Source organism: Rattus rattus, chromosome 1, assembly GCF_011064425.1.
Source record: "Rattus rattus isolate New Zealand chromosome 1, Rrattus_CSIRO_v1, whole genome shotgun sequence".
In the NCBI taxonomy this organism is placed as follows: Eukaryota; Metazoa; Chordata; class Mammalia; order Rodentia; family Muridae; genus Rattus; species Rattus rattus.
The window spans coordinates 105,470,276-105,489,129 of NC_046154.1; positions in this window are offsets into that span (position 1 = coordinate 105,470,276).

Here is an 18,854-nt window from a genome sequence, read left to right on the forward strand (position 1 = left end):
GTCCTGAGTCCTTTTAAAATATTTTTAAAAATATGGATGCTTCAGACCTTCTTAGAAGTGGGAACAAAATACTTACATGGGGAAGTACATGGACAGAGTGGAGCAGAGACTGAAGGAAAGGCCATCCAGAGACTAACCCACATGAGGATCCAGTCCATATACAGTCACCAAACCCAGTCACTATTGCTGATGCCAAGAAGTGCTTGCTGACAGGAAAGAGCCTGAAATGGATGTCTCCTGAGAGGTTCTGCCAGAGCCTTACTTATACAAATGAGGATTCCTGTAGCTAACCATCGAACTGAGCACTGGGACCCCAATGGAGGAGTTAAGAGAAAGGACTGAAGTAGTTGAAGGGGTTTGCAACCCCATGGGAAGAACAACAATATCAACCAACCAGACCCCCAAGAGCTCCCAGGTACTAAACCACGAACTAAAGAGTACACATGGCTACAGCTGCATAAGTAGCAGAGGATGGCCTTGTTGGGCACCAATGGGAAGAGAAGCCCTTGGTCCTGCCAAAGCTGGAGCCCACAGTGTAGGGGAATGTCAGGGTATTGAGATGGGAGTAGGTGGTTAGGAGTGGAAGCATCTCACTGAAGCACGGTGAGGGGGGATGGGAGAGGGAAGGAAGGGGATAACATTTGAAATGTAAATACATAAAATATCCAATAAAAAAGAAAAGTAAAAATGAAAAGTGAAATTACATTGGACAAATAAAATTATACATTTTAATTTTTGTATTATAACTTCCTCATTAGAAATGACTTTTTAAAGAAGGGTCCCTATATAGTAACAAATGCTATTGGCTACATATTTATAATCCTCCAGTCAGTCTCAGAATTTTTCTGCTTAAAGATGAACAGTACTATTCTCCTTGAAAAGTTCTTCAGCTGACAAAAATTACATGATGTCAGAAGCCATCTAGGAAAGACTACAGAATGCAAGTAAATTTTCTGGAGTTATCCCTCCATCTGCATGGGTGGGAAGAGTAAGCTCTGAGATGCAGGCATTCAGAGGTTTCATCCAGCATTGCTTCTTGCCGTTGATGTGCATTTCCTGTCACTATTACATAGCCTAATGATTCCTGGGCAACTAGGCTAATGATTCCTGGGCATTAGCCCATTCTACTGGAGAGATGTTCTTCAGATCAACATGAAGATGTTATTTTCATATAGTAATGCTGTGTAGACAAATTGATGATATCACAATTCCTGATAATGATTTTATAGAATTCCTAAATTGATGCAAGCAATCTCAATTAAATAAAACATAGAAATAGATCTCTGTAAACCTTCGTGTGGAATTTTTTCATGTGGATAATTGCACTAGGAAAAGAAAGCAGGCTTAGAACAAATTTAGGCTCAAGGAAAGCATTCATTCTAGGGTATGAATGAGGCCACTATCTGGTAAATAAAGGTTAGAAACTGGGAATGGACAATTTATTGTAGGTACAAAGACAGAAAATAAGTTATTGACTAGTGTCTCTATACAAAATTTCAAAACTAATAAGACACAGGCAGGTTATTTGTCTCTTGACTAAACTGTATTAACTTGTAACATAAAAATTGTCCCTGTAAACTTATATTGAACTCATGGAGCTAGTAACAAATGATTAATGTTTAGTCAGGAACCAGACTTAATGGAAATACATGTAAACAATTCTGCTGTTATTCCTTAAGCTTTACTGATTTAAGAAACTGATCATTACCTTAAACTTACTATGAACTTATCTGAAAGTAAAAGTATTCAGAAAATCATGTAATCAATTCCCTTTCTCTAGTGGATCTACCTGATAGTTGCATGCGATAAATTTTTACTGGATTTTTTTTTTATTTATTTACATTTCAAATGTTATCTCTTTTCCCGGTTTCCCATCCAGAAACCCCATCCTCCTTCCTCCTTCTTCTATGAACGTTTTCCCCCACCCATCCAGACATCCCTTCCCATCTCCCCACCTTGACATTTCCTTAGAGACATCATATATACTGAGAATGGAAAATGCAGTTGTTGGGGCTTTCTCTATGGAGCTTTGTTCCATCCACCAAATGTATGTGTGTGTGTGTGTGTGTGTGTGTGTGTGTGTGTGTGTGTGTGTGTGTATGCCTGTAAAGTGTTTGGTGCTTTTTTTCTCTGCTTCATCCAGACAGAGTGAGTGTTTTTTCTGCATGCCTGAACTTTTTTCTTTCTTTCATTCTTTTTCTTTTCTTTTCTTTTCTTTTCTACTCTTTACTGTCCTTCCCTGTCCTATCCTTTCCTTTCCTTTCCTTTCCTTTCTTCTCTGATTCACAGATTTAACAAGCTCAGAGACTCCTGACTGTCAGAGAGGATCTCAAGATCCAGAGAGAAAAAGACCTAGTAACTCAGACTTTTTCTTAAATTCTGGCTGTTAAGAGCAGAAATAAATTACCAGATGCCAGTGGGTTTGGGTCTTAGAATAGCAAAGAATTAAGGACAGAGCAATCTACAAAGTTAAAGTAACTTTAACCCGCTATGTGTGACCTCATATTTCTTCACTGACTTCTCTGGGAAACCTTGTTATGCCAGACTGGTTAGAAATAACATGAACAATTGGTTCATTAAAATCCATATGGCATATATTTAAGAGAAATTTTTGGTTATAAGTGCTTAGGTATACACACTATATGTTAAAACAACCAGTATGTATTTCTAAACATTTTAGTAATGTGGAGTCAAGAATTGTGAGTTTTATTACATATGGACAGGTAAAAGAGGAACCAATGACAATGTAATGAGAACATACATTAAGCAAAAGTAACCAAACCAAAAACAAATAATGTCCTTTAAGGTTTCACTTACAAGAACTGTAGAAATTTGAGAGACAGAGGCAAGAATTAGAACAGGGGTGCCAGGAAATAATTAGATAAAATGTTTAAATTTGTTCTCATAAAAGTTTTTTATGATAAAAATGTGACGGTTTTATAACTATATAATATACCAAAACTCAAAGAATTGAACACTGACAGGTAATATCTGAAATTATTCTCCATAAATTTGAAAATTAAATAGATAAATACATATGCATCATAGAACCATTGCATCCAAGAAACATAGCTCATGTATAAAAATACTGACAGATGAAATAGACAAAGTAGTTTTTAAATTCATGTACCTTAACACTAAGCATAAGACAACTATCTGAAACCTACCCAGTTCAGAAGGACAAAGGGCAGACATACCATGTTTGAAATAAAAAGCATCAATTGTTGAGGTGTAATGTTGTTTTAGAGATTTATTTATTTATTTTGTATTATATATAAGTACACTATAGCTGTCTTCAGACACACCAGAAGAGGGCATTAAATCTCATTACAGATGTTTGTGAGTCACCGTGTGGTTGCTGGGAATTGAACTCAGGACCTCTGAAAGAGCAGTCAGTGCTTTTAACCGCTGAGCCATCTCTCCAGCCCCAGTATGACTGTGTATTTAATATGGACTTTAAACCCCACAAGATGGAATCTCCTCATACATAAAGTAGACAGACATTCTTGGTTACTTTGTAATAAGTCAGTTTTATAATGTGATTACCAGAAAAATGGAAAAACTTGATACAAAATAGAAAGATTGAATAATAATATCATACAAATGAATGTGGATGACATTTATGGAACAGTTCATGGTCAAGAGGTTACACAGAGATTTTTCAATTCCCAGAGACAAAAGAGATACCTAAATGAATGCATAAATTAATAGATACCTAAATTATTGTATTTCTGACTAATGGAACATAGAACATAATTGATACTGTAACTCTAAGCACAGATTTTCCTACATCCTGCAAATTCAAATAAATTGTGTATCATTTTAATAAATGTTTAGAAAACTGAAAATTCTCTATGGCTTCTTCTGTTCATGAAAATTGTTTTGTTTTTCTGGATAAATTTTGTGATTTCCAGTTATCTATCTGCCACTGATTTACAAATTGAGTGCTGAGGATTGTCTTACATGGTTTAAGCTCATTAAATGCATTTCTGGCCTTTTTGAACATGTGAACAGCAGAAGAGTTCATGCTCTGTATTTGCTAAATATCATATTTAGAGGTATCAGTTATAGCAGTTGACAGATGCTGGCAAACTGAATTCTGTTTTCCCTGATTTTGTGCTGGTAGATGTATATAGGGGCTACTTAAATCTTCAAGTATAATAATGGCTTAATTTTTTTCCTCTTTCCACCTAGAACCAGTTCTAGGCTCATGCATTTTGAAGCTGTATTGTAAAACATGTGAACATTAATAATTGTGTTTGGACAACTGACACATTTGCTATTATCTCATACTCTCAATAGCCCTTATCTATTCCTTGTCTTCAAAATTTACTACTAGATATCAATAGTCACTCTTGATTTCTTTTCAAAATTTGACACTATGGTTTTCTCCATTTCCTTCTTTACATGACAATGAAATTTGAGTTGGGCTGTTTGAGTCACTTTGAAAATGTTTAATTGACATATATTGATCATTGACGTTCACTCTGAATATTGATGCATGGAATTAAGGTTTACACTATATATTATTATTATTATTATTATTATTATTATTATTATTATTATTATTATTATTATTTCTGTTTTCCCTTTCTCTTTTGAAGAAATTTAATTGAGCAGAAAGCCTGACTTAAAGCCTAGGAGGCAGAGGCAAGCAAATCTTTGAGTTATAGGCCAGCCTGGTACTGAGCACTTCCAGGTACAGAAGGGCTAATATCCAGGCACTGTGGTTCACATCTTTAATCCAAGCACTCAGGAGTCAGCTGAAGAGGCAGTGTAGGGGAATTGAGTTCTGTTCAATTTGTATAACAGAGTCAGTTGAAGCTGGAGAATAAGGTGGCACCAGAAGATTAGAACACATCGCCAACATGATTTTGAGGCCAAGCAGAGTAATTCAGTGAGAGGCTGAGAGAAGCCAGATTGAATCAGTCAGCTTGGAGAGGAGTTTCAGACGCAACATCTGAACTGACCCAGCCAACCGGAATTCAGAAAGAAGTAGAAAGGGTAAGCTAATCAGCAGTAAGCCTCCAAGATGACAGTTACATCACACACAAGTAAAAGATACATTTATATCCTTGGTTCTTTGTTGAAAGAAACTATTGATTGAATTAAAGAATGAAATATTGAGCAGGTACTCAATGCGAAAACCTACCAGTGGAAGACTGAATTTTGTACCACTTTCAGTGGTAAAGCTTTGATCACTAACGCTTACCTGGCTTCCCAGATTTGTGGTATTCCTAGCCATACAATAAACCTTCAGGCTATGTTGCCTCTAAACATTCTTATAAACTGTTCTCATAAGCAGTATAGGATAAATACAAAAGCAGTTCTGTGAAGATATTTACGACTTTAGGCATGATCTTGCTTTCCCACTGCTGGGAACATTGTGCCCTGTCTAAATCCAATATTATTACTTGATCTCCTGCACAATGATAGTATTCTTCTTGTGACTTATTCTGCTCCCTTTTCTAATACCTACAACAATCTATTTCTTCCAGAGGTTTGAGTAGCTCCATGGCCTTCTTAAGTCCTAATTACTTGTACTTTCACCCATGCCTTTCTCATTCTTTTAGCCAAAGGATCTTAAAAGCAGGAAGATTATTTTCAATAAATATCTGTGGTTCCTTGAATTGTTTCTCACTATTGTTAGTCAAGATTTCCAAGTATTTCACACTATCCTTATTATTGGAACAATCCACTAATCAACGTACATGCAACATGCCTTAATATTTAAACCGAACTTTAATACTTCTGTTTATGTGAATGCTTGAACATTTTTGAGAAAGGTAAGTATTTATTCAAGTTTTTAGCCATTTATATTGGTCAAAGCTATATGAAGAAAGAAAATGCTCATTTATAACATCTCTCCTATCTTCACATACAAAACTAAAGGAGTGTGGGAAAGTACTTTAATTTTCAGAAACAGGGAAACTGTATATTCAAATGAGATTAATGGTGCTGGAAGGGTTTTACACTGCTAAAGTAGGCCATTAGCAAAGTGCCTGTAAATAAACACACTCCCCACATTTATTTTAAAGTTCAAATCTAATGGAAAAATACTAAGTCCTACCACTATCAATTTAAACTTACTTTACATTTTAATTAAATATTGTAGGTAAGGTGCCCAAGATACTTTCTCCCTGTTAAATGTAAACAATAATATGAATGAATAATGTATGACTGAATAGTGAAATATTTCAAAATTATATGAAACAGGAGCAATTCTGAAGTACGCAAACAGGAGTCAATTGAATGGATCAAATGTTTAATTGAAAACTTAAAAATTGTTTCCGTGTATGATGTAAAGGCAAGAGTTTCACAGGAGTATGTTAAAGCACAAAATGCAGATTTTACAATCTCATAAGGTTTCAAGTAATCTAGTAAGTTTTGGGCATGTTAAAGGAAAATTTACAAGTTGCATGGTTTCCTGTCTTAGCCAGAAATCCATTTACTTAATTTATCAAGTAGAAAAAATGGTCAACTGTGTGGAAATTAAGCAAAGTATATTGTACTAAAATGACATTTTAAGGGATGAAGAAATCGTGCATATCTTTAAATCACCATAGTTATTAAAATCGAAATAAAAGAGCTCGATTTTGTATATGAAACTAAAGACATTTTCCTTTATACTGATTGTCTGGCGTTATGGTACTTATTAATAATAACTGGATTGATATTTTCTTCCAAGGCAGGAATCAAGATCAACTCATCCTTGACATCCACTTTATGATTTCATTAATGCTTGTGTGTATGATTCCTGACTAATTCAAACTCCAAGGTTACTGTATAACAAGCAGGCTATAGAGACCAGTTGAAAATTCAATCCTAAGATGAGTTCCTGGAATTCTTTTTGTGCTCTCAGGAGATCAATTCAAGGTAACTCTTGAATTATTTCTAAGAAATACTTTTTGTTATTTCTATTTCTTTTATTAAAAAATAAAAGACAAATCAGAATGAATAACATAACCTGTGTCTAAAAATGTGACTTCAACATCCTAATATTAGGGAAAATGATCTAGTTTGAAAACAAGATCTTTTCAAAACCTTGTCACTTTTCAAGTTCAGAGGACAGCAGTGAGGACTCCACAAATGATTTCAACCCTCATCCATATTTGTTAATTGAATTATTCATTTTTCTTTCTTTTTTGTTTTTTTATTTGATATATTTCTTTACTTACATTTCAAACATTATTCCCCTTCCCGGTTTCCTGCCCATAAGCCCCCATTCTCTCCCCTCTCATTCCCCAAATGGTATTATCCTGTATATCCCTCTTATTGCCCCCCATATTCCCCTGCACTGGGGGTCCAACCTTGGCAGGACCAAGGGCTTCCCCTTCCCCTGGTGCACCAACAAGGCTATTCTCTGCTACATATGCAGTTGGAGTCCAGGGTCAGTCCATATATAGTCTTTCGGTAGTGGTTTAGTCTCTGGAAGCTCTGGTTGGTTGGCATTGTTGTTTTTATGGGTTGCAAGCTCCTTCAGCTCTTTCAAAACTTCCTCTGATTTCATATTTAACCTGTGGTCACAGAGAACAAACTTCATGTCTATATGATCTCAGAAGAGCATATAGGTGGTATGTTCTTAAATGTGGTAGTGATATTTCATTCAAGGATTTGTATTTTATACTTTCAAGATCACTATTAATATACCAATATTGTAATGAATCTCAAAAATGATTTTTACTTTTAAAAGACCCACCAACAACAATTTACATATTTATGTTTTTTAATTAATGGCTTATTCCTATACTTTTATGGAATACAGTGTGACTTTCGTTCAAGGCTGCTGTGAAACATGGCTAGCATTTTTTAATTCAGACTGGCTTTGAGTGTGCACTTGCAACATGGGTGATTTCCCCAAGGATTTCTCAGAATTTGCTCTTCAACTCCTCTTGTACATTCTTGAAAACTAAGATTGCTTTCTACTCAGAAATAGATTGTATGATAATTTTTTCAACTAGTTAACTATCAAAGCAAGAAAAGAATGAAGAGAACCTTTGAGAAAACAATAGTATATCTATGTATAAGATATATAAGTACTATATCAGTTTTGCAAAGGTAGTATACACACTGTATTTTATTTTACCATGTTTCCTTTCTATTGCTCATGTGTAAAACATGAGAAATAAATTCATATCTGAGCATTAAAAGTTCTGTTTAAAAGTCTTATTTTCCTCTATTTGAAATGTTAATGCATTGATATTTATGTGACTCTTTTCACATTTGTGTTTATATCTGCAACTTTATGTTTTGTTTAAATAATTTCTCTTTTCTGGGATTATTCAGATATTTAAAATTCATGTTTCCACCTATTAAATGTCTAAGTATGCATTCCTTTGTAGTATTAAACTCATCTTGGAATTTTACAACATTCATATTTACTATATTGAGTTATAACTTTTAGCTATGCTATATTCCCTATTTTATTGTTCTTGATTATTTTAGAACTATATATTATGCAGGACATTTTAATTCCCCCTATTCTTAAAAAAATTACTTTAGCAGCATCTGATATAGAAGTGTTGGAAGCATAAAGGTCAGCACAAATATATATATGTGTGTGTGTGTGTGTGTGTGTGTGTGTGTGTGTGTGTGTGTGTGTGAAGTAAACTTTTTCAATGTTGAGTATAGAAAACTACTGGTTTTTAAAAATAGATTCCACCCCAATAATAATTTATTCTGGAGTCTTTAAAAGCCCCATCCATGTTTTTGCTTGTTTCCTTTATTATTAATACATTTTAATTTATTCTTTTGTGCATTGATTCTCTTGATACCTTTATCTATTGAATAGTTCTTCTCTTGTTCTTAAAGAGGTAGATTTGAGTCACTCCAAATCTGAAACTCAAGTTCACTCCTTTCCGGGTTGCAGATTTTAGCTGTATTTGATGTGTCACTAGTTTGCATCTGCTACATATGTCTACCTGATTTTCAGGTCACAGAATGGCATAATCTAAGGAGTTTCTGTTTAAATTCTAATTTATAATTCCTAATATCTTCTATAGAACAGAGTTTATCTTCCTTTCCTTTTGATTACTTGCCCTTTCTGGTGTATATTACTTCCTATATGGTAGAGGGTCTGGTCTCATTTTGCCTTTTCTAGAACTAGTTTTTAAGAAATGTAGCTTTAGAAAGTAAAGTTCTCTTTGATTTTTTTCTTCTTTGGAGTTGGGCTTTCTATTAGAGATAATGTTATTTTCTGTGCCTTAAGTAATGCATTCATGTTTTCTGTTTTTTACCTCTTGCTTTATAAAATGTAAGTATAGGACTATGTCAAGCTTTCTCTTTCTTAGAAGAAAGTATTATGAAGATATTTGATAATATAATACCAAAGGACAATTTTGGGGAGAGAAGAGCAAGGGAGGTTGATACAGCAAATAGAGATGTAGTTATAACTACATTGAAATATTGACTATGAGAAATAGAGATGGATGTTTGTATGTGCTAATATGCATATTAATGCATGTGATGGTACATGACTACAAAGGGACATTATGTTCTGAATACAAGAGGGCTGTGACACAAGCAGTTGTAATAGCATGTACCAGACCTGTATAAACTCAAGCCAGAGAAAATCCAAGTATAGAGAAAGAAAATGGATCCTGCTAGCTTAGACGGTTTGGGCAATCTATAACATCTCTGGTGTTTGGGAACACTATTTATTTAAGGGTATAGCTATTGGTAGATAAACCATCATCATGGGGAAGGAAATGTAATCAAAAGAATAAGAGCAATACAAACTATATGGAGTTGGCTTGAGAACAAAAATATGTAATAGTATCTTTATATTTTTTTCATTTTTTTGTTGGATATTTTCTTTTCTACATTTCAAATTTCCCAATTTCCTCTCTGAAAACCCCTGATCCCATTTCCCCTCTCCTTGACTCAATGAGGCTATTCCCCCTCCAGCCTTCCAGCCCTGGCATTCCAGTACACTGGTGCAACGAACCTTCACAAGACAAAGGGCCTCTTCTCCCATTGATCTCCAACAATCCTCTGTTATATATGCGAATGGAGACAGGGGTCACTCAGTTTGTACTTTTTGGTTGGTGTTTTAGTCCCTGGGATCTCTGGGGTGTCTGGTTGTTTGACACTGTTGTTCTTTCTATGGGCTTGCAAACCCCCTCAACTACCTCAGTCCTCTCTCTAACTCCTCCACTGGGGACCACGCTCTCATTTCAATGGTTGCCTGTGAGCATCTGCCTCTGTATTTGTCAGGCTCTGGCAGAGCCTCTCAAGGACAGCTATATCAGGATCCTGTCAACATGCACCTCTTGGCATCCCCACTAGTGACTGGATTTGGTGTCTGCATATGAGATGGATCCCCATGTGTGTCTCTGGATAGTCTTTCGTTCAGTCTCTGCTCCACACTTTGTGAACTTATTTCCTTTTGTATTTTCCCCTCTTTAAGAAGTACTGAAGCATTCACACTTTAGTCTTTCTTCTTCTTGAGCTTCATGTGGTCTGTAAATTGTATTGTGAGTATTCCAAGCTGTTTTTCTGCCAGAAGCTGGAAAGAGCCCAGATGTCCTTCAACAGAGGAGTAGATACAGAAAATGCAGTACATTTACACAATGGAGTACTACTCAGCTATTATAAATAATGACTCTGTGAAATTCTTAGGCAAATGGATGGAACGAGAAATTATCATCTTGAGAAAGGTAACTGAATCACAAAAGAAGACACATGATATGCACCCACTGATAAGTTTATAAGAATAGCGTTTATTCCCCTGATGTAAGCCTCCCCTAGGAGGCTTTCTCTAAATAAGCTTTCCCTTTTCCATTTCTAGTTTTTTTCTTCTCTTTTACTTTAACTTTGGCTAGGTGGTTCAGCTCAGCTGTTCTGCCTAAAATTCCTCTCCTAGGTGATTGATTTAATCTGACATCTTTTGATTTCTCACTAATTTGTTCAGCTTGACCACAAACTAACTCTGGGAATTTGTTTTAATCTTCTGGCTACTTTTCTCTGGTGTCAGCTGCCCTCCATGAACTCAAATCCATTGTACTATGTCCACTTCACTGGTTGCCAACTGACTGCACCAAACTGGCTTTACTCAACTGAATTGACTATACTGCCCACTGACTCTTTCTCTCTCTCTCTCTCTCTCTGTCTCTGTCTCTGTCTCTGTCTCTCTCTCTCTGTCTCTGTCTCTCTCTCTCTCTCTCTCTCTCTCTCTCTCTCTTCGTTCTTAAATAGGTTTTCTCCCAAGAGTTTGGCATATCCTATCACTGGCTCATTCCGGTCAAATTTGTCTTGATTCACCATGTGGTCTATGTTTCAATTAGATGTCATTTGATATGGGTGTTGAAGGTGTGCACTAAAGGAATAAGGCAAGAAGAAGTGTGGAAGTGTGATTAAAGAGGTGTATTAAGGGCATGCCTGCATTCAAGCTGGGTCACACAGACCTAGAAGTTCTTCAGATATGATCAGAGCAACACTCTTGCTGTACTTAATTCTTCTACAAAAAGGAAAACAGCAGGTTGAGTGGTTAAGAAAATAAGGTTATCTGAAGCTGAGGGGAAAAACTGAACATTACCACACTACATTGTACAAATTTCTCAAAGAACTAATAAAAAATGAGAAAACAAAGAAAAAATAGTAAATAAATAAGTAAAATTGAAAATCAAAACAAAAATAAAATATAATTAAAATCATTGTTTTATAAAATGGAAATGAAGTAGTAATAACCATGATTAAGTGTAATTACTAAACCAAAGAAAGATCATATTACGTTTTATAACTTATTAAATTGAACTTTTAAAAAATATTTTTTGCTTTATATTGTATGTTAATCGACACTTGGAATGCATCTTTTCCTTCTCTAGAGCACATTCAAATAAGGTTAAGCTACACTGTCAGAACAATAAAACCACCAAACCCAAGTTTTTTTTAAATAGCATAAGTGGAATCACCACTTTATGTAGTGAGTGATGCCCTTGTAGATTATTATCCTAACTTAGAGAGAAAGATAACATGAAGACAGTTAACACTTGTCCTCAAACTTTGGTACTGACATACACTGATTCTACCAATATCAATTTAGCTAGTGCTCAGTTCATGTAATCATAGCCAACCCAGGTATTTGAAATTACAGTTGTAACCCAGGGGTTTCAGGAGCGGATGGATATGGAGTTCATCAAACACCATGCAATGTAATGTCAGAGATTTAAGTGTTATTTGGATGCACGCTGTAATATAAAAAAATGTGCATTTAAAGGTCCACTCAAGTCTGTAATCATTGGAGATTTGTTGTCTATAGTGACTGACAGGCAATGCCACACCTTTGTATATTACATCTTTTACACTTAGGATATCTAATAAATAAAAGTCAAGAAATTCTTTTTCCAAGAATTTTACTTATTCACTCAATATCCTGATTGCTGCCCCCTTCTTGATCCCTTCCTTACACAGTTCTCGCACCCTCTGCCCACCTTTTCTCCTCTGACGGTAGGGAGCCACGCCACCTGAGTATACCTCACACCCTGGCACATCAACTCTCTGCAGGGTTAGACACATCCTATCTCACTGAAGCCAGAAAAGACAGCTAAGTTAGAGGTACTGACTCTACAGACAGGCACTAAGTTGACAGAGAAGCATGTCAGGTCCATATGTAGATAGAACAAAGGTACAGTCCATGTTTGTTTTTTGGTTGGTGGTTCCTTCTCTGTGAGTCTTAAGAGTTCAAGTTAGTTGATTCTTTTTGTCTTCATGTGGAGTTCTTAGCCCTTTTGTGGCCCTCAATCTTCACCCACAACTCTTCCCTAAGAGTCAATGAGCTCCATCTAATGTTTGGCTATGGATCTCTCTACCGGTCAGCTGCAGGGTAGTGCCTCTCAGAGGACCGTGATGTAAGGCTCCTGTCTGAAAGCATAACAGAATGTCATTAATAGTGTCAGGGAGTGGGATGGGTGTCTAAATGGAAGGGTTATTGGTTGGCTATTCTCTCTGTCTTTGCTCCACCTTTGTGCTTGAATTTCTTGTAGATAGGACCAATTTGGGGTTGAAAGTTTTGTGAGTGGGTTGATTTCCTTATCCCTCTACTGGGAGTGCTGCCTGGCTACAGGAGGTGGCATCTTCAGGTTACCTATCTCCAGTGCCATGAGTCTCAGATAAAGTCATTCCCATGTACTCCTGGGAACCCCTATACTCCAGGTCTCTGGCATGTATTACAGAAGCAACTACTACCACCATGAAGATTTACAATCATTCTCCTGCCCTCTGGCACTTCTCTCCTTTCTTTTCTCTCTCCCCACACCTCATTCCAAATATCCTTATATTACCTTCTCCATATTCTCCACCCAGTTCTCTTCCTCCATGTGTCTTCTATGATTATTTTTACTACCGCTTCAAAGTAAGATTCAAGTATTCTCACTGACTTTCTTCCTATTAAGCTTTTTTGGGGTCTGTAGAGCTTAGCCTGGGTGTCCTGTACTTTATGGCTAATATTCACTATAAGTGAGTACAGATCATGCCTAAACTTTTAGGTCTGAGTTAACTCACTCAGAATAATGTTTCTAGTTCCATTAATTTGCCTGCAAAATTTAGGATCTCCTTGTTTTTAATAGCGGACTAGTATTTCACTAGGGTTTGTTCAGGCCTACTCTCATTCTGTAGGCTGATTTTTTGGCCTATTGACGGTGTCCCCTGACTTGCAGAAACTTTTTAGTGTCATGAAGCTTCATTTATTAATTTTGATCTTAGAAACTGAGCTGCTGATGTCTTGTTCAGGAAATTGTCTCTTGTACCAGTGTTTTTAAGGTATTCTCCTCTATTGGATTTAGTGTGTCTGGTTTTATGATGAGGTCTTTGATCCACTTGCACTTGAATTTTTTCAGGGTGATAATATGGATGTATTTACATGCAAACTACTAGTTAGATCATCACCATTTGCAAACTACCAGTTTTGGATTCTTTGTCAAAAATCAGGAGTCTGTAGATATTTGGAACTTCTCTGGTCTTTGATTGTATTCCATTGATAAGGCTGTCTGTTTCTATACCAATACTATGCAAGTTTTATTAGTATTGCTCTGTAGTACAACCTGATGTACTGAACTGGCAATAATCAGGGAGGGTGATACCTCCAGAAGTTCTTTCACTGTATAGGACTGTTTTAGCTATCCTGAGTTTTATTGCTGCTGCTGCTGCTGTTGTTGGTTTACCATATAAAGTTGAGAATTGCTCTTTTTTGTTAAATATTAAAATATTAAAATGTATTTTAAGAAACTTCCAAAATATAAGAAAATGTATTTTAATGTGCCAAAGTTGAGAAAAATTGTTCAATATAAATTAGATCCAGATTCATAAAATGAAAATAACAAATATTTTGAAAACAAGGGCATAAAGTCCATGCAAAATAATTAAATGGCAAAGAACAATATTTCAATATTTGGCTAACATCTAACGTTTATATCATAGGCAAAAGCTATATTTCTACCCTTGAACAGAATTCCTCCCCCTTTTTACATTAAAGCTTTTTTTAGAGGTAAGATTTTTTTTCCCCTTCCAGTTCACCCTTTGACTGTTAGCCATTCCTACCTCCTCCTTCCCCACACTGTCTCCATGGGCATTTCTAGAAGCCCACACACTCCACTCCACCACACCTCTCCACTCCTTGTAGTCTCCAGTCCCTTGAGTGTTAGGTGCATCTTCCTCTGTTGAGTATGTGTTAGTGGCCTTATATCAGCTGGCGAATGCTGCCTGGTTGGTGGCCCAGTGTCTGAGAGATCTCAGAGGGACAGTAAGTGGAGCAGGGACAGAAGAAAAAGCTAACCAGAGACTGCCTCACCTGGGGATCTATTCCATATGTAGTCCCCAAACCCACCATTGTTGATTCCAAGAAGTGAATAGTGACATAAGCATGATATAGTTTTCTCCTGAGAGGTTCTGCCAGAGTCTGACAAATACAGAGGTGGATGAGGACTAGGTTACCAAAGGAAGAGTTAGCAAAAGGACTGAAGGAGCTGAAAGGACTCAATTGGAAGAACCAGATAACCCAGAATTCCCAGGGACTAAACCACCAGCAAAAGAGTACACAAGGAGAGACTGTTGGCTCTAACCACATATGTAACAATGGATGTCCTTGTTGGGCATCAATGGGAGGAGAGGCCCATGGTCCTATAAAGGCTTGATGACCCATTGTAGGGGAATGCCAGGGTAGAGAGGAGGAAGGGGTTGGGTGTGTAGGGGAGTACCCTCGTAGAAGCAAGGCAAAGATGGTTGTCAAAGGAGAAACCTGGCAAGGGGGATAACATTTGGAATGTAAATAAAAATAAAAAGAAATGTCCAATAAAAAAGAAATGTAACAAGAAAAAATGATAATTTCATGTAAGCTAAGGTGAAAATTAAAAATATTTGCTAAATTGTTTTATCACTGACAATAGATAATTTCTAATAGCTTTTATTCTATTTTAAAACTCTGAAGCAATAATATTTAATGAATTTATTGAACATGCTTCTGTAATGCTTCTAAAAATAATTAAGGTTATGGAAAATTGTTCTTATAGTGACCAATGAAGTGGTTCCATACATGGAATTGCTTGCCTGACAATCTAATTTTAATTCCTGGGACACTACCTAGTATAAGGAAAGAAATGTCCTATAAGAGATATTCTTGACATACATACAAACAAAATTGTCTCATGAACACTTGTATGTATGCACCCTAAACAGAATATGTATATAAATAAATAAATAAATAAATAAATAAATAAATAAATGTGGTCTTAAATATTAATATATTTCTATATTTAAATGTATTTTCAAATATGTGTATTTATGAATCAAAGCATTTGTAAAATGAAAGATCAAAACTTTGCAGAAGTTAGCTTAATTTTATTTAAATTCTAAGCAGCAATATTTCATGTGTAAAATTGTAAATTAAATAAATATTCAAACATTAGAATTTTTCATATCAGTAATTGTTATCCAGTTATATCAGATATTACATGTACCATCAGAAATGGCCAAATGTATTCATTAATACAATTTTCATATAACTTATGGATTAATGTACCTTAGCTTGAAAAAAGTAGTTATTCTAGCAACTGATGTTTTCCTAATTTTGTAAGATCCCATGCAAATATGGAATCAAAGAGCATTCTAAAATGAACTACTATATGCAAGGAAGTATTCCTTTAAATAACCCAAATATGATTCATTCAAGTTGTATAACTGGAGTTAACATTTTGAAATTAATTTGTTTTGTTTACCCAGAGGTATTATACTCTAAAATATAATAGTATTTTTTCTAAATTATAAATATCTGTTTATTTTTAAAAGGGAAATGAAGGTTTCCTTCCCAAGCTGTAGGTTCCTGATTGGTCCTATTGGGTATGTCCTCCAGCATAAGAAGCTTTTCTCTTTCATGAGGTCGCATCTATCAATTCTTGATCTTGCAGCCTGAACCATTGGAGTTCTTTTAGAAACCACACCCCTCCAATGAGTTTGAGGCTCTTTCCATTTTTTCTTCTATTAGATTAAGTGTATCTGATTTTATTTCTAAGTCCTTAATCCACTTGGACTTGAGCTTTGTGCAAGGCAACAAATATGAATCTCTTTTCATTTTTATACATACAGACTCCCACTTAGAACAGCACCATTTATTAAAGAGGTTTTTATCCATTGTATAATTTCTTCTTTGTGAAGGATCAAGTGTTCATAAGTGTGTGATTTTATTTCTGGATCTTCAATTCTATTCCATTGATCACACTGTGTGTCTTTGTACTAATGCCAAGCAATTTATTTTTTTTTATCTCTATTGCTCTGTAGTATGGCTTGATGTCAGAGATGTTGATTTCTCCAGAAGTGTTTGTTTGTTTGTTTTTTGTTTCCTTTTTAATGTACAATTTTTATTGGATATTTTTTATTTAGATTTCAAATGTTATCCCCTTTCCTGGTTTCTTGCCCATAAACCCCCTATCCCATTCCCTTTTCCATTTCTTCTATGAGGGTGCTCCCTGACACAACCACCTACCTCTTCCTGCCTCACCATCCTGACATTTCCCTACACTGGGGAGTTGAGCCTTGGCAGGTTCAAGGGTTTCTCCACTCACTGGTGCCTACCAATGCCGTCCTCTGCAACATATGCAGCTAGAGCCATGGTTCTTTCCATGTGTACTCTTTGGATGGTGGTTTAGTCCCTGGAGCTCTGGTTGGTTGGTATTGTTGTTCGTATGGGGTTGTAAGCCCCTTCATCTTCTTCAATCCTTTCTCTAACTCCTCCAATGGAGACCCCATGCTCAGTTAAATGGTTGGTTGCTATCATCTGCCTCTGTATTTGTCATGCTCCGGCAGAGTCTATCAGGAGACAGCTATATCACGCTTCTTGCTATGGCCATTCTGGGTTTTTTGTTTTGCTAGATAAATTGGAGAATTGCTTTTTCCATGTCTTTCAAGAATTGTGTTTGGATTTTGATGGGGATTGCATTGAATCTGTAGATTCCTTTTGATAGGATGACCATCTTTAGTATGTCCAATAGAGGGCTAACATCCAAAATATATAAAGAACTTAAGAAGCTTACCACCATAAAGTCAAACAAGCCAATAAAAAATGATGTATAGAACATATAAATAGAGAATTCAGAACAGAGGAATGGCGAGGGGCTGAGACGTATGTATGTATGTATGTATGTATATATGTATGTATGTATGTGTTTATTATTGGATATTTTTATTTATATTTCAAATATTATTCCCTTTCCTGGTTTCCCAGACATAAGTCCCCTATCCCATCCCCTGCCCCTTCTTCTATAAGGGTATTCCCCTCCCCAAACACCACCCTTCCTGCCCCACCCCCTCGACATTTCCCTACAATGGGAGGTCCAGTTTTGGCAAGATCAAGGGGGCTTCTCCTTCCATTGGTAACAAAGCCATCTTCTGCTACATACGCAGCTGGAGCCATGTGTCAGTCCATGTACACAGTCTTTGAGCAGTAGTTTAGTCCCTGCGAGCTCTGTTAGGTTGGCATTGTTTTTCTTATGTGGTTTCAAGCTCTGAGAATTATTTAAAGAAATGTTTAAAGTTCTTAGTCATCAGGGAAATGCAAACGGAGTCTGAGATTCCTCATTATACCAATTGGAATGGCTAAGGTCAAAAACTCAGATAATAGCACATGTTGGCAAGGATATGGAGAAAGAGGAACACTCCTTCATTGCTGGTGGGATTGCAAACTGGTGCAACCACTCTGAAAATCAGTCTGGCGGTTCAGAAAACTGGACATAGTACTACGTGAGGACTCAGCTATACCACTCCTGGGAATATACCCAAAAAGATGTCCCTCTATGACAAAGAGGCACATGCTCCACTATGTTCATAGTGGCCTTATTTGTGATAAACAGAGCTGGAAACAAACAAGTTGTTCCACAACTGACTAATAGATACAGAAAGGGTTTGTGTGGACAATGAAATACTACTCAGCTATTAAGAATAAGTGCATCATGAATTTTGCAGGAAAAAAGATGGAACTAGAAAATATAATCTTGAGTAAAATAACTCAGACCCAAAGGCATGGTAAGTACTCAATAATAAGTGCATATTTCCCCACCCCCAGTACAGATTACCCAGGGTACAAACTACACAAGTCAAGTAGGTTAACAAGTGGAAGCACTCAATAAGGATCTCTCATTCCTACTTGGGAGGGAGAAGAAAACAATCATGGGGAGGTGGGGGCATAGGGAGGGAGGAACATGGTTTGAACAGAGGACAGGGAGAGAAAAGGAGAAAATGACCAGTTATTGGGGGGTGGACAGGACTGAAGCCCTGAGGACCAGCAGAAAGAATGGAAACAGGCAGCCTCAGTGATAGAAGGACGCTATAGAATGTACCAGAGGCCTGGGAAGTGAGAGACTCTCAAGACT